Raw genomic sequence first — 17879 nt, 5'->3', positions numbered from 1 at the left:
AACATATTTCTAACTCTAAATCACCACGCATGCAGCAAGGATATAGGAGAGGGAGGGAATGGCATATATGCGGCACACAAGGGATAAGGTCTCTAGAATATGAGTTATGTATTTAAATGTATAACTAATCCCTTCTAAATAGCTAGAATTAAGGCACAAACTGATTTGTATAAGATAAGATAGGATAATGCTAGATTTAGGAAAGGATAAGGTTGGTTAGGATAGGATAAGATAAGGTTGGATAATGTTCCTTATTTCTTGCTCTTTCCTTATCTTCTTTGTATTTGAACTTGTTTCTCCAGATTTGTAGCATATTCCTAGCCTCTCTTGACTTTAGTTTCGTCCATCCACCTTGCCAACTTTGTCATTAGGACCTACAACCACACGAAAATAGCTTAAAACACTATAATAAGTAGTAATTAGCTAACTAAATGCAAGGAAACAACATAACTAAGTAGCATAAATATGCTCCTATCAAATTCCCCCACACTTAGCTTTTTCTAGTCCTCGAGCAAAACAAAACAAACAAAATAAACAAAACACAATCTAGACCTTCCAACAATTGCCTCAGGGATTTCCAATGCAACATGACATATTAAAGATCACCACTCACATAGATTTTAGCTATCCCTACCCTCGAGTCCATACTTAATCATAGTCACCACTCACTAGCTCCCATTTAATCAATTAAAACATGATTTTGAATGTACTAACATGCCTTAGAGAATCCCCTCAATTCCTCACTAGATATACTCTCTATTTGCACATAGATTTTCTTACTACACTCCCTACACTAGGTATATGTGAAAGGATTGATGCAAACATGTAGACTAATACTCACATATGTATAATCAAAGAAGGCACTTTCTGGAATTATTAACATATATATGATATTATCTCATGAATAGAATGCCACTACTTAGACGCGAGAATCAGGGAATCAGGGATATCATATGCTCATACCAATTTTCAACTCCACATATTGAAACACATAACAATCAAGATCGAAGTCTAAAGGTTATAACAGGGCTAAGTTATTGGCTAACAAAGAAAGGTTAGGATAAACAAAAGTTCTTAAAGCAATATTAAGCAAAGTAATGAAATAAACACTTAGAATTCACTCTTGAATGCAGAAATCAACTTTGAACACCAAGGGAAACTTCACACAACACTTAGGGCCAGATTCAAACTTTTGGACCCGTTCTTCAACAACCAACACTTGTGAGTTCATTCTCACTTATTTTCAACTCTTTTTCTTTCTTTTCTTCATTTTTTTTTCTTTTTCCTTCTTTTTGCACGTTTTTTTTTTTTCCTTTTTTGCTTTCTTTCACGTGCCCTTTTCTTTTTCTTTGGCACATCAATCATGCTTCTTCATAGATTTCCAACGAAAAATCCTTCCCCCACACTTGTTTTTCTTCACATTGTAGATCAAAAGGAATTCCCTCTAAGTCATGCTCCACTATACTTTAAGAACAAGGGTATGGATAGTCCTATTCTAGGCTAGGTAAGGACAATGTGATTAACAAAGAAAATAAGCTAACTAAGGCTCAAAGGGTTTAAACCTACAATACATATGCAGAGGGTAAGGCTTTTTGGCTTTGGCTTAACTAAACAACTTCATCTTATTGTATGTTATGCAATCAATTTTATGCTTTGAATGAAATGGGCATGAGTTCTAGTATTTGGAACTATAGAGATAAAATGCATTCTAAGTAGCAACCAAGCAAAGAATAATGAGATCATGCAACGACTTTAGAAAACAAAACATCAAGATTAATAACTCTCCAAATAAAGTTTAGGCTCAAGTATCTCAGGGTTATAGCGTTAGTTTGAGTTTCTTCTTTCAAGCATGTTACAAAAACTGATTTTTTTTTTCCTTTGTGATTACATATGAATTCGTAAATGTCAACTACAACTAAGCATAAACCAAAGAGCATATCAAACTTCCACCCATGTTTGTAACTTTCTTTAACAGTCATGCAATTAAAAACCAAATCCTCATCATTGTGTTGGAAGGTATCCTAAGACACAAACAAACACAAAAACAAAAACAACTCTAAAAACAACTCTTTTTGGGTTTTTAAAACACTCTTTTTTTATTTTTTATTTTTTTCAAATTTTTGGATTTTCTGTTTAAGAAACATAAAAAAACTTCAAAACAAATTAAAAACACTTAAAAACAGTGAATAACAACATTAGAAGTGATAGGTGATAAAATCCCACGAAAATCATGTAAAAACAGCTTGTTTACCCCCCCCCAACACTTAGACCAAACATTGTCCTCAAATTTTTAAGCATAGGTTTACAAACAAACAAACAAATAACATAACTAACAAACATGACAATCATGGCAAAGTAAAAGCAATAAAGAGTAGGGTTTAGGAACACAAATCTGGTTGTGGAGTGTTGGAGATTCCTAGGTCTTCTTTATTTGCGTGGGTTGCCTCCCAAGAAGCGCTTGCTTTAACATCTTCCAGCTGGACGATTCCTCCTTTTAAGCTTCATTGAAGCCCACAGCATGGAAGGTTGCACCCTCTACGACATGCTCCTCAAAGTTCTCATAGTATGGCTCAATGAATGGGAGGGGATAATGATCCTCCCTGATTGTGGTGTTTTGGTTCCTAAAGTCCATGTAAATGCTCCCACCACCTTGAAATCGATTGGGAACCTGCACCAAAGAAGGTAACAACCTATTAGTTGAAATGGGAATTGGAATTGGGATTGGAGACTTACTAGAATGTTGTGGCAATGCCCCTAGGGCAGCCACCATCTCACTAATTTCATCATTAGGCACGGCCAGATTGGGTGTTTTTAGGCTAGTGGCGTGCTCCTTGTGCTCCACTCCAATTCCTTCTTCGATGGTGGTTCTAGATACAACCTTCTTGATTGGTGATGAACGTTCCTACCCTATATTTTTAATTACACCAACGGAAAAACAAGAACGAACATCATTAGGATTCTCAATAGATTCAAAAACTTTAAAGTTAATCATATCACCGCCAAACTCCATAGTTAAGGCTCCCTTGGCCACATCAATCTTGGTGTGGGTTGTTTTCATGAAAGGTCATCCAAGTAAGATTGGCGATGGTGGAGAGTGGGTTGAATCCTCCATGTCAAGCACATAGAAATCTACAAGAAAAATCAAGTGGTCTACCTGCACCAATACATCTTCCAAAACTCCTTTTGGATATGCATTAGAACGATCGGCCAATTAAATAATCACACCATCGTTTTTAAGCTCTCTTAAGTTTATAGATGCATAAATTGAGTAAGGCATGACATTAATTGAAGCTCCTAGGTCTAACATAGCATGTTCAAACTTAGTATTGCCAATAACACAAGGAATTGTAAAACTACCTAGATCTTTGCATTTAGGTGGTAATTTCCTTTGTAACACTGCAGAAACATTCTCACTTACCTGGACCACTTCCTTCTCCCGAATCTATTTCCTTGTTGTACAAAGCTTCTTCAAAAACTTAGCGTACTTCGAGATTTGCTTTATAGCATCCAGGAGTGGGATATTGACGTGCACCTTCCTAAACGTCTCCAGAATGTCCTTTTCATCCTCCTCTTTCTTAGATTGCATAAACCTGCTAGGAAAAGGCACATTTAGTGGAATAAGACTAGAAAAATTCAAATTTGGGCTTACCTTGGTGGTTTGGGACGGTTTTGGTGCACTAGGGGGTTGCGGCAAGGCTTTGGCTTCCCTTGCCGTGGCCTTTGCTCCCTGTTCTTCTTCTTGCAACAGCTTTTCCTCCTTGTTAAGGCCTTGTTTGGATGGTTTTGGATGATTTCCAAGCTCCTTACCACTTCTCAATGTAATGGCCTTGGCGGTTTCAAAACCTCCTTTTGGATTCACAATGGTTGAACTAGGAAGTTTGCCTTGTTCTCTAAACTGCCCAAGGAACTCATAAATCTGCCCTATTTGCTTCTTCATGTCACTCATCTCATTTTTTTGGTTCGTTATTCTATTATTTTGATTTTGTAATCCCTGCGATATAGAAGTTAGTAATTGAATAGTTTGATCATTATCAATTAGCGAACCTGAGTTTTGTTGGGCAGTTTGTGATTGAGGTTGAGATTGTGCGAATGGCCTTTGATATATCCCAGGGGTGGCTGTCGAATCCCTCCTTGTTGTTGAGGTTATTGAGGCTCCCTCCACTTGAAATTTGGGTGGTCTCTCCATCCTGGATTGTATGTATTTGAGTATGGATCATTCTTTTGCTGATTTTGGCCTTGAAAACCTATGGCATCGGCGTTTTCCCATCCTCCATTCTCTATCAGTTGAGGACATTGATCATTGAGATGCCCTTGCATAGAGCACACTCCACATATTGCCACACCTTGCACTTTGCATCCTTCTGCAACCTGAGATATAAGCATAGTGAGGTGAGCTAATTGAGATTAAATTTCGGCTATTAAACTTACCTCATGGACTTGCTGTTGCCGTGGGGGGTCTTATTGTCCAACTCCCTCGTATTGTTGTGCATTAAAGGCTTGATTTGCAATTAAGACCTTAGCAGCCACCAGCATTTTGTCAACCAAAGCACCCCCTGCCGAGGCATCTAGCATTTGTCTCTCAATTGGAAGGAGTCCATCGTAGAAATATTGAATTAAAAGCTCTTCCTTCATTTGATGTTGAGGGCATGATGCAACTAGAGTCTTGAAACACTCATAATACACTGGAAAATACTCCATTTGGTTTTGTTGAATGACTCTCGAAGTTGGGAAAAACTTCTCTAAGAATGCCCGCTCCATGCTTTCCCAAGAAGAGACTGTTCCGGGTGCCAATTCGTATAGCCAATCTTTAGCCTTTTCCAAAAAGAGAGAATGGAAAGGCTTTCATCTTCAAAATGTTCCCATCGACATTGATGGGTGTCATGCTTGAACATACCACTTCAAACTCCTTAAGATGCTTGTTTGGATCTTCCATGGACAACCCATGGTATTTAGGAATGTGATGCAACAAGCTTGACTTCAATTCAAACTCATCGGTTTTGTCCAGAGCTGCCCTAGGGTATTGAATGCAAATAGGCACGGTATTGTCCAACCCCGAGGCTGAAAAGTTCTTTGATTATTCACTTGTCCGCAACCATGCTTTCTTCTTCTTCAAATTCAGATTCGGACTCTAAACTAGAACTAGGTGGATTAGGTTCTGGTTGCTTCCTCTTTCTTCTCAAAGTTCGTTCAAAATCGTCGTCAAACTCCAAGATGCTTGCACGAATAGGTTAAGAACTACGAGTCATAAACTAGTACCTAAAACAAAGCAACCAAAACAAAATAAAATCAGATAACAAAACAAAACAGCAACAGACACAAAAGAAAAGAAAACACATGACACTAACTAGGGGAAGATTAGCAATTTTGCTAATCCCCGGCAACGGCACCAAAATTTGATGTGAAAATTAACTTGAATCACAAATTAAACCCTATTGTTGACAATTGTAGTATATATGTAAGTAGGGATCGTTCTAAACCAGGATTAACTAGGGATGCTAATCAACACAAATAAGACTCAAAAACACTAAACTAGACTCTATAGACTCAAAACTAACTTAAAACACTCAAAACAACAACAAACAATCAAAAAGACTCAATTTTAGACCTAGCGAGTGATTTTGACGAAAATAAAACTTAACTTGACTCAAAAGACTAAAAGAAAACAGATTTTGACTCAAATAACAAGACTAAATGAAAGGGGAATTGTTTTTGACAAATTTAAAACTTAAAACAGAAACTTTGCATAAAACACTTTGTAAGAATGAATTTGGTGAATTAAAAGGGTGAAAGGCTAGTTAGAGGGTCCTTCTCCACACATGATATATGCAAACAAACCAATTTCTAGTTGTTATTCCTTTAGACTACGAATGACAACGCCCCAAGTTAATTGCATCGCACAACCAACCATCAGATTTTCCTTATTTCATTGAATTGAATGAATGCGCATTATAACCAAATTATCTTTCTCAAGTTCCCTATATGAAACGCATGATAGAGATACATATCAAAAGTCATTAAGTTCTATGAAAATCATAAGCATTGACAAGGCATTCATCACTATGAAATGCATGAGACTCATGCCAAGGATTCACTTAACACGATTGTGACTAGCAACCTCCACTACTTGTGAATATAAGTGAATAACTATTACGTGAAACTCCCTTATACTCTAGCATCAAATTCATGCATGCAAATTAAGTGTCGACCCTCAACCAACATACATAAACAAGTTTTGATAACTTAGATAAGCAAATCACATTCAAGACTCAAGAAACAATAACTAGATGTAATCAATTCATATAAAACATATAATCATGGCTTCGAATTCACCTCTAACTAAAAAGAAATTAGTTCCACATGTTCATCATAATTGAAAAGCAAATTAAAATAAACATTGAACTAAAACTAAGGATAGAAAGAACCAAGAACGTCCCACTCTAACGGCATGCACGGCACTCCCTTGGATGGTAGATTGCACAAGTCATTTTCTCCGTCCTTCCTTGCTTGTGGCACTAGGGTGATATGGTGTGAATTATGGTATTTGATGGCTAAATGTATGAATGAATGAATGAGTGAATGGATGATTAAAACCTGCGGCAAAGGCTTGTATTTATAGGCTAGGTCTTGGACAATTTCTGAAGGAAAAGGATTGCATAATCTAATGGGGAAAAAGACTAGGGTTTGGCAGAAACCAAGGGGGAAAAGGTTAAGAACCTGCGGCATTCAATTAGGATCAGGTATAGGGTTTCTAGAAAGGATGTTTTAGAACATATTTCTGACTCTAAATCACCACACATGCGGCAAGGATATAGGAGAGGTATTACAACTCCCAATTCACCAAGGAATGGCATATATGCGGCACACAAGGGATAAGGTTTCTAGAATATGAGTTATATATTTAAATGTATAACTAATCCCTTCTAAATAGCTAGAATTAAGGCACAAACTAATTTGAATAAGATAAGATAGGATAATGCTAGATTTAGGAAAGGATAAGGTTGGTTAGGATAGGATAAGATAAGGTTGGATAATGTTTCTTATTTGTTGCTCTTTCCTTATCTTCTTTGTATTTGAACTTGTTTGTCCAGAGTCGTAGCATATTCCTAGCCTCTCTTGACTTCAATTTCATCCATCCACCTTGCTCCATATGCAAGCTATCCATAATAAACCCAAAACTGCTCTAAAAGGCTCAAAATTACCTTTTCTTGCCAACTTTGTCATTATGACCTACAAACACACGAAAATAGCTTAAAACACTATAATAAGTAGTAATTAGCTAACTAAATGCAAGGAAACAACATAACAGAGTAGCACAAATATGCTCCTATCAATTCTCCACTCTATTACCCTCACTATGGCCACTACCATCTTCACCATGTCTACCACCATTATCCCCACGTCTCCACCACCATTTTCACAACCATCCCTCACAACCCTTCATTAATACAACCATCACAATAGTACCTATATCCATTCCCTCCACCATTGCCCTTTATCTCGCTATTTTCACCACCTATATCCCATATGACACACCCCGGCTATTATAGGTTGCAAAATATCATACTACGTATAAGTTTGCAAAATATCATACTACGTATAGTTTGCAAAAAATAAGGGTTTAATAAAACCTTTGCTTCAATAAAATATTAACCCCTTGCTATAAAACCTGTATAGTTTGCAAAATATCATACTATGTATTAGGGTAAATTACAATCTGCACCCTCAATTTTGGGTCATATAACAAATTCATACCTCAATTTTTAAACATTGCAATGTCATACATCAATTTACGAATTCGTTTCAATGTTAAACCTCTGATAGTCAATCTGTTAAATTAACCGTTAAGTGATGACGTGGCAATGATAAGTAGCATAAATTTGATGACATGACCATCAATTTTGTACTTTGTTGAATAATAAAACAAGCAAAAAAGTTTAATTATTAAAAATATTACTACAAATTAATTAATTAAAAAATAAAAAACAAGTGCAGACCTTCCCATCCCCAAACACCCCATCTTCCCCGATAAACCTATCCTTCTTCAGCCTCCATTGCACGGGCCACGGGAATCATCCAGCCAAAAACACCACCCTTTATCGAATAATCTACACTACATCACTAATTTTCTTCCACTGCATCTTTGCACCACAACGTCGGCATCACCGTATAAAACGACGAGCTCGAGGTTGTGTTGCAGACGAGCCTCGATGAATGGGTATACAACAAACCATCAAAAACCCCAATTGAAGAATCTGATGTCTACTTCTCCAATTTCCATTCTTTCCAATTATTTTTGTGATTTGATTTGGTTTTTTGGGTTGGGTTTGTATTGATTTGGGGGAATTGCAGCTTTCCTTTAATTTGGGGAAGAAGACGGCAGTAGGATTGGGTTCTTGTTATCAGTTTTGGTCAGTGCAGCAACATGTAACATATAATTCGAACTAACCTCCAGCCATGATCGTCCAACAGCAGGTTTTCAGCAGCACAACAATATTGAAAGCTCCTATAACTCTAGTTTAAGTGATCTTCTAGCCTATAGCCACTCGAGAGTACCTTTCTTAGATAGAATATAAGGCTTTATATAGGCTAGCCTAGGGACTCCTTAATCTCACGTGAAAAGAACTGACTCCATTAATCCCTACCATCAAGGGATTCGTTGAGTCAAAATCTCCCTCTTATCTGTCAACTAGAGTCATGCTCTTAGTGGAATGTAATTAACTAGAGTCATGCATGTAGTGGGTTGTTTGACTAATTCATATCTTAACTAATTACCAATATCAATAACTAAATATTAATGACTAATATGTGGGCCACCTTAAGTGAAAATATTTGAACATTGCTAACATTCTCCCACTTGGTCTGTGACATCCCACATCACCCAGGGGAGTGATCCTTATATGTATATTCCCATCCCTACCTAGCACGAGGCCTTTTGGGAGCTCACTAGCTTCGGATTTCGTAGGAACTCCGAAGTTAAGCGAGAAGGGGGCTAGAGTAATCCCATGATGGGTGACCTACTGGGAAGTTGCTCGTGAGTTCCCAAAAACAAAACCGTGAGGGAATGATAAGCCCAAAGCGGACAATATCATGCTACGGTGGTGGAGCGGGCCCGGGAAGTGATCCGCCCCAGGCTGAGATGTGATAATTGGTATCAGAGCCTAACCCTAGCCGTGGTGTGCCGACGAGGACGTCGGGCCCCTAAGGGGGTGGATTGTGACATCCCACATTGCCCAGGGGAGTGATCCTTATATGTATATTCTTATCCTTACCTAGCACGAGGCCTTTTGGGATTTCACTGGCTTCGGATTCCGTAGGAACTCTAAAGTTAAGCGAGAAGGGGGCTAGAGCAATCCCATGATGGGTGACCTACTGGGATGTTGCTCGTGAGTTCCCAAAAACAAAAGCGTGAGGGAATGGTAAGCCCAAAGCGGACAATATCGTGCTGCAGTGGTGGAACAGGCCCGGGAAGTGATCCGCCCCGGGCTGGGATGTGACATGGTCCACATATTAACATTAGAATGATATAGACCTGAATAGATAGATAGCTTGATCGAAACTTCCCAGATAGACAACGACAAGAAATATAACCCAACAGAAAATCTCAAACACGAATCACAGCGGTCAAGACTCAAAAACCATGCCCTTCCCTTCCATGTATTACAATGTCTGAAACTCTTCGTTTGAGTCCTTTGTGAACAACTTTAACTTGTTATTCTTGGTCCTTCTTTATCAATTCCATTGAATTGATAAAAAAAACCCTTATTGTGCACAAAATTAAAACACTTTAGTGAATTCAAAATACTTAAATACAAAGCTCAACAATTAATTACAAAGATGATTCAATGATTCCCATATTACCCTTAGTCATGGGGTCTGCTATCATTTGTTGAGTGCTTATATGTTCGATAGAAATTTCACCATTTCTAACATGTCTTCTGACAACCAAAACCTTGATGTCAATATGCTTATTGTGGCTTCCATTTTTATTGTTCTTTGCGAAACAAACTACAGCCATATTATCACAGTAAATCTTCAAAGGCCTTGCAATACTATCGACGATCTTTAAACCTGTGATAAAATTCCTTAACCAATTTGCATGCGCAGAAGCTTCAAAAACAGCGATGTATTCTGCTTCCATGGTAAACGAAGCAACTAAAGTTTTCTTGGCGCTCCTCCAAGACACAGCTCCTCCAGCAAGGAGATAAATGTATCCTGAAGTAGACATTCTTGAGTCTACACAACCAGCGAAGTCCAAGTCTGAATAACCAACTACTTCCAAAAGGTCGAAGTGTTTGTATGTAAGCCTATATTCCTTAGTTCCTTGTAAATATCTCATGACTTTCTTAGCAGCCTTCCAATGCTCCAAACCTGGATTACTTTGGTATCTACCCAACATTCCAACTGCAAATCCTATATCAGGTATTGTACACACTTGTGCGCACATTAGGCTGCCAACAGCTGAAGCATAGGGTATATTCCTTATTTGTTCTCGCTGCAAATCATTCTGTGGACAATGATTAAGATTGAACTTGTCTCCTTTGACAATGGGTGCAATACTAAGCGAACAATCTTTCATCTTAAATCTTTCCAAAACCTTTTCAATGTAGGACTTTTGAGATAGGCTTAATGTTCGTAGAGATCTATCTCTGTGAATCTCTATGCCAATGACATAGGAGGCTTCACCCATATCCTTCGTATCAAAATTTTGTGAAATAAAATGTTTCGTCTAATCCATTAAATCCAAGTCACTGCTTGCAAGCAAAATATCATCCACATACAAAACTAAAATTATAAATTTACTCCCACTGATTTTAAGGTATACACATTCATCGATAATATTAGCCTCAAAACCATAAGAGGTAACTACATTGTCAAACTTTAAATACCATTGGCGGGAGGCTTGTTTCAATCCGTATATTTTTCTTAATTTGCAAACTAAATGACTTTTCTTTTCGTCAAAGAAACCTTCTGGTTATTTCATGTATACCTCTTCTTCAAGATCTCCATTCAGGAACACCGCTTTCACATCCATTTGATGTAACTCTAAATCAAATTGAGTTACTAAAGCCATGACTATTCTAAATGAATCCTTCTTTGAGATCGGAGATAAGGTCTCATGGTAATCGATGCCTTCCTTTTGAGTAAAACCCTTAGCTACAAGTCTTGCCTTATATCGTTCGATACTACCTGATGCATTCCTTTTGGTCTTATAAACCCATTTGCATCCAATAGTTGAATGCCCATTAGGTAGTTCAACGACCTCCCAAACTTGATTTTTAGTCATAGAGTCCATTTCATCTTGCATGGCATTATACCAAATATTAGAATTTGGTCCATTCATGGCTTGGGAAAACATGCAGGGATCATTTAGTGGCCCAACATCATAATCAAACTCTTGTAGGAGTACAACATAGTCACTAAAAATGGCAGGCTTCTTTGTTCTTGCAGATTTTCTTATAACTACTCCCTGATCTTCAATTTGTTCATTTTGAGGATTAAGTTCTTCGTGAGCTTGTTCTTCATGAAGTGGTTCCACTTGAACATGTTGTATTTCAGGAGTATCAATTGAATGATTCTCTTGAAAAACAACCACTCCTTCTAAGCTCCTGATCATTTTGAGGATTAAATTAGCCTCATTAATTTCCTCAATTTCCATATTACTAGGTAATTCACTCCCACTAAGCTCATGATCTTCAAGACATTTAGCATTTCTAGCTTCAACAATTCTAGGTATGTGTGAAGGACAAAAGAATTTGAATCCCTTTGAATTAGGTGGATAGCCTATGAAAAAACCACTTACTATCCTTGAGTCAAGTTTCTTTAATTGTGGATTATAAACTCTCACTTCAACTGGACAGCCCCATACGTGTAAGTGTCTCAAGCTAGGTTTCCATCCATTCCAAATTTCAAACGGTGTTTTAGGAACGGCTTAGATGGAACCCTATTTAAAACATACACAGCAGTCTTTAAGGCCTCACTCCACATGGATATAGGGAGACTTGAATTGCTAATCATGCTCCTTACCATGTCCATAAATGTGCGGTTCCTTCTTTCGGCCACAGCATTTTGTTGTGGTGTGCCTGGCATTGTATATTGTGTAACAATACCCTCTTCTTCAAGGAACTTAGCAAATAGACCTGGCATTTGTCCTTTTTCTGTGTACCTTTCATAAAATTCTCCACCCTTATCAGACCTTACAATTTTGATTTTTCTCTCCTTTTGCTTCTCTACCTCCACTTTATATGTTTTAAATGCACTTAGTGCTTCAGCCTTATCGTTTAAAAGGTAAAGATACATAAAGCGAGAATGATCATCTATAAATGAGATGAAATATTTTTGACCATTTAGACATAAAGTGGGAAAAGGTCCACAAAGATCAGTATGTATGATCTCAAGTAACTCCGAACTCCTTTTGGCACCTTTAGAGGACTTATTGGTTTGTTTTCCCTTAATGCAATCTCTACAAGTCCCATAATCAGTAAAATCTAAAGTCATCAAGACTCCATCATTTACTAATCTCTTGATTATCTCCATGGAGATATGACCTACTATTTTATGCCAAAGCTTTGAGGAGTTTTCATTAATAATACATCTTTTAGAACCAACATTGTCAGGCATTGTTGAAAGATTACACTCATGCGTGGGGTCTAAATTCATTTTAAATAAACCATCTGATAAAACACCATCACCAATATTCAAACCATTCTTATATAGACTTATTATTGGATTGTCAAAACCAACCTTAAAATTACAAAGTACCAACTTTGAAACTGAAATTAAATTTCTAGAAAAAGATGGAACATAAAAGACATTTTCCAAATCTAAATTAAAACCAAATGCTAATTTTATTCTAAAAGTCCCCACTGCTTCAACATTGGAGCACATCCGATTTCCTGAGTAGATGTATTACTCATTGCCTCTCTGCTTCCTGTGGTTTAGGAACCCCTGCATGACATTGGTAATGTAAATTGAAGCACCAGAGTCAATCCACCATGTATTACTAGGAGCCTCAACAAAATAAGATTCATGACACACATAAGCAAATAGAGTACCTTTCTTTTCCAGCCATTTAATGTACTTGGCGCATTCCTTCTTCTTGTGTCCTTTATTGTTGCAGAAGAAGCATGCATCCTTCTCGGCAAAACACTTCATCGGTTTCTTTCCTTTCACCTTAGGAAAACGCTTGCCCTTCTTGGCACCTTCATGCTCGTTAACTACCAGATGAGCAGTTTCCAATTTCTCTAATTTCAATATCTCTTCCTCTTGAACACACATGGTCAGAAGTTCATTGGAATACCATTTTTCCTTATGTGTGTTATAAGAAATCTTGAATGGTCCATACTCAAGACGGAGAGAATTAAGAATGAAATTGACCAAGAATGACTCAGAAATCTCTATCTCTAAGGACTTAAGTTGAGTTGCAATGTCCCTCATTTCCATAGTGTGCTCACGCACACTCTTGGAATTGTCGTGCTTCATGCCTAAAAGTTTCTGCATCAGGGTGCTAGCAATTGCTTTATCAGATTTCACAAGTTGTTCTTCAATGGCTTTCATGAAATTTGTCACCTTATCACATTCTGGGATTGAACCCCGAATGCTCTTGCTCACACTGGATTTGATGAGCATCAAACTTAGGCGATTAGATCGCTCCCACCATTCATACATAGCCTTGCCTTCTTGAGTGCTTGATTCCCTGGGCATGGGTAGTTCATCTCCACGGAGAGCAAGGTCGAGATCCATATTAAGGCAGATACTGAAATAGATAGCAAGCTATTAGTTAGCTAAAACTGTAAACCTTTAGCTGTGGTTATTGTGTAATTAGTTGTAGGAGCTAAGGGCATTAAAGGCATTACTGCATCAATTCTTTAGCTATATATACTCTCTTGTACTGATGTAATTATTCAGAAAAAGTAAATATCATTTTTACAGAAAGATTTTCTGTTTCTATATGGTATCAAGTTGCCAACCGCCTCACAGCTCTCATTCACCCACTGTCTCGATCAATTTCGTGATTAATTTCTTCCGATTTCTTGATCGATCTCTGCCTTTGATCTGTAATTTCTGTCTCAATTCATCATGGCATCCCCCTTTGAACCATCATCTCCGATGGATTCACCGCCATTACCAAACCCTAATCTCTCTGGAATTTCTCCCTCTCCAAATTTGTATATGTCTCTTACGATTCAAAACATTGGAAGTATGGTACCTATCAAGCTCAAGCGCACCAACTATCTCCTATGGCGTGCCTTGTTTGCTCCCCTTCTTCGTCGCTACAAGCTCCTCGATCTCATTGATGGTACTGAGCCATGTCCGGCTCCTCTTCTCCCTGATCGATTTGTGAATCCAGTGTTTGAGCAGTGGTTTGAGAAAGATCAAAATCTATTAATCTGGTTGAATTCGACCCTTTCTGAAAATCTCATTCCTTTCACGGTTGGAGTATCTACATCTCGAGAGTTATGGCAGAAGCTTGAACAACATTTTGGTGGAGTCTCTGATGCTCATGTTCATCAACTTTGCTTTCATCTTCAATCTATTCAGAAAGGTCATCAATCGATCTCAGAATATCTGCAACAAATCAAGGAAATTTCTGATTTTCTCACTACTGCTGGTGCTCCTATCTCTGATCGAGACCTAATTGCAGTGACACTTCATGGCCTACCTGATGAATTTGAGTCATTCATTGACTCAATCATGCTTCGATTGTCTTCTACTTCTCTTGATGAATTACATGGCCTGCTGCTTACTAAAGAATTATTCATCGCTCGTCGTAAGCAAACTGGTTCTTCTTCTGTCACTGAGCCATTTCAGGCATTCTCTGCTCACTCTCAGGCACCATTGCTGCCTACGCCTGCATATTCTTCACCACTTCAATCTTCCTTCCGTTACAACTCTAATCGTGGGAGACAGAATCGCACCTTCAACAGAGGCAATCGCAATCACCATACTAATCGTGGCTCTTTCAATGGTAATCATCGTGGTTCTCAAAATCATCCTCAAGGCTCCCGATCAAATTATCAAGGCTTTTCATCCTCTTCTGGCACCAAGAATCCATGTCAAATTTGTGGTTCCACTAGCCACGAAGTTATTGACTGTTTTGATAGGATGAATCCTGACACCTTTGGAAGAGTACCACCAGCCAAGCTTGCTCCTTTATGTGCTCATTATTCTTCCAAACCCTCTCCCTCTTGGCTACTGGACTCTGGAGCTACATCACATATTACCAATGATATTGCAAATCTTTCTGTCTCCTCTCCCTACACCGGTGAAGACAAGGTCTATATCGGAGATGGTAAAGGTTTGTCCATTAAAAATATTGGTTCCTCATATTTACATACTCCTCATATTGATTTCAAGTTGAGTAATGTACTACATGTTCCACATATGAAGCACAATTTATTGTCTGCTTATCAATTTCTCAAAGATAATGATTGTTCTGTAACTCTTGACCCTGATGGATCTACTATAAAGGATCGTGTTTCGGGGAAGACGCTTTTGCGAGGCCAAGTTGAAGATGGGTTTTATCCTCTGTAAGGTTTCAATAGCACTGTCATTTCATCCTCATCAGCTTTCATTAGTGTCAAAGCACCTGTGAAGATTTGGCATCGCAGATTGGGTCATCCATCTTCTTCATTGTTTCGAAAGGTTCTATCCAGAAATAATCTTGTTGTACAAGGCACAACCACTATTGATTTCTTTTGTTCAGATTGTGCTCTTGCTAAAAACCATAAACTTCCATTTGGATATGCAAGTTCTACTACAAGTCACAGTCTCCAACTGCTTCACTGTGATCTTTGGGGTCCTACGTCTATTCTCTCACCTAGTGGTTTTAAGTACTATATGTTGTTAGTAGATAACTACAGGTGCTATAGTTGGTTGTTTCCTTTAAAGGCCAAATATGATGCCTATTCTACTTTTGTTGTATTCAAAAAGTATGTAGAGACCTCACTTGGAAATAAAATCAAAATTGTACGCTCCGATTCAGGGGGTGAATTCACTAGTACTCTATTTCAGTCTTTACTTCGTTCTCATGGTATTGTACACCAATTAAGCTGTCCTCATACCCCTGAACAGAATGGTTGTGCAGAAATGAAGCATCGACATATTGTGGAAACTGCTCGAACTTTACTTGTTGCATCTAATGTACCTCATCTCTATTGGGCAGAAGCCTTCTCCACAGCTATGTATCTTAGCAATAGGTTGCCAATATATGGACTATCTCAATCTCCTTGGGAACTCCTTTTTCAAAAACCCCCATATTACTCCAGATTGAAGGTATTTGGCTACCGTTGTTTCCTATGGCTTAAGCCTTATGTTCATTCCAAGTTGGATCCTAAAAGCAAAAGTTGTATTTTTTTGGGGTATAGTTTACAACACAAAAGCTACAGGTGTCTTGAACCTCAAACTGGGCGAGTATATATTTCTCGACATGTGCAGCTTGATGAAACTGCATATGCATTTCAAACTATCTTTCAACCAGCTACTACGGTTCAAGACTCTACTTCACCTACTATGGATTTACATTTCTCTATTCCTCTGTCGAGAATCTCCTCAGAATCTCCATCCTCAGGATCCATCATTGAAGCATCCCCAAATCCTGATTTTTCCAGTTCTGTCTCACCTTCTGATCTCATTGGAGCAGCATCGAATCCTGCATCTTCAAGTACTTCATCTTCTCAAGTACTTCCCAGTAACATTCATCCCATGGTGACTCGTTCCAAAGTTGGCATATACAAGCCTAAAATCTATGCCGCTACCAAGCATCCCCTTCCATTAGATATTGATGTTGTTCCCACTACATATCTGCAAGCATCTAAACATGTTCATTGGCGATCTGCTATGCAAGATGAATTTAATGCCTTGCAATCTACAAGAACTTGGACATTAATACCACCTTCCCCTACTCAAAATGTTGTCGGTTGCAAGTAGGTTTTTAGAGTTAAGAAGAAGCCTAATGGTGTTGTTGATAAATTTAAAGCATGCTTGGTTGCAAAGGGGTTTCACCAACAGGAAGGCATTGATTTTCAAGAGACTTTTAGTCTCGTGGCTAAACCCGTCACAATTCGAGTTCTTCTATCACTAGCAGTGCAATTTAATTGGTTTTTGAACCAATTAGACATCAGTAACGCTTTTCTTCATGGGCATTTAAAGGAATATGTGTACATGCAGCAACCTCCTGGCTTCATTGATTCCAGCAAGCCTCATCATGTCTGTCAATTGCGAAAATCTCTGTATGGCCTTAAACAGGCCCCCCGAGCTTGGTTTGACAAACTTTTTCAAGCTTTCCTACAATTTGGTTTTGTGCAATCTTCTTCTGATGCTTCATTATTTGTTCTTAAAGATCCCTGTCCAGTCATTGTTCTTGTTTATGTCGATGACATCTTAGTCACTGGTCCAAGTTCTTCTGTGTGTACTCAGTTCATTCAAAAGCTCAATACTATTTTTCCAGTTAAAGATCTTGGTCCCCTGCACTATTTTTTGGGATTAGAAGTTCATAGGTTTGCTGAAGGTCTCTTTCTTCATCAAACGAAATATCTACTGGATCTTCTGAGAAAAACTAATATGGATTGTGCCAAGCCTTGCTGTACTCCTCTTGGTTCCACAAAACTTGATCACACGGGCCCTTGTCTCTCCAATCCTACTGAGTATATATCTATTGTTAGTGGTTTGCAATACTTAACATGGACCCGTCCTGACCTCTCATTTGCAATAAATCAAATTTGCCAATTCATGCATGCTCCTCGAGAACAACACTTGCAGGCTGCAAAACAAGTTCTTCGTTATCTCAAAGGAACTATATCTGAAGGAATTTGGTTCAAAAAGGGTTATCTTCATCTCATTGCTTTCTCAGATGTAGACTGGGCAGGATGTACATTTGATCG

The sequence above is a fragment of the Pyrus communis genome, chromosome 17 (genome assembly GCF_963583255.1).
Source record: "Pyrus communis chromosome 17, drPyrComm1.1, whole genome shotgun sequence".
Taxonomy (NCBI): Eukaryota; Viridiplantae; Streptophyta; class Magnoliopsida; order Rosales; family Rosaceae; genus Pyrus; species Pyrus communis.
This window is presented reverse-complemented; position numbering follows the sequence as displayed.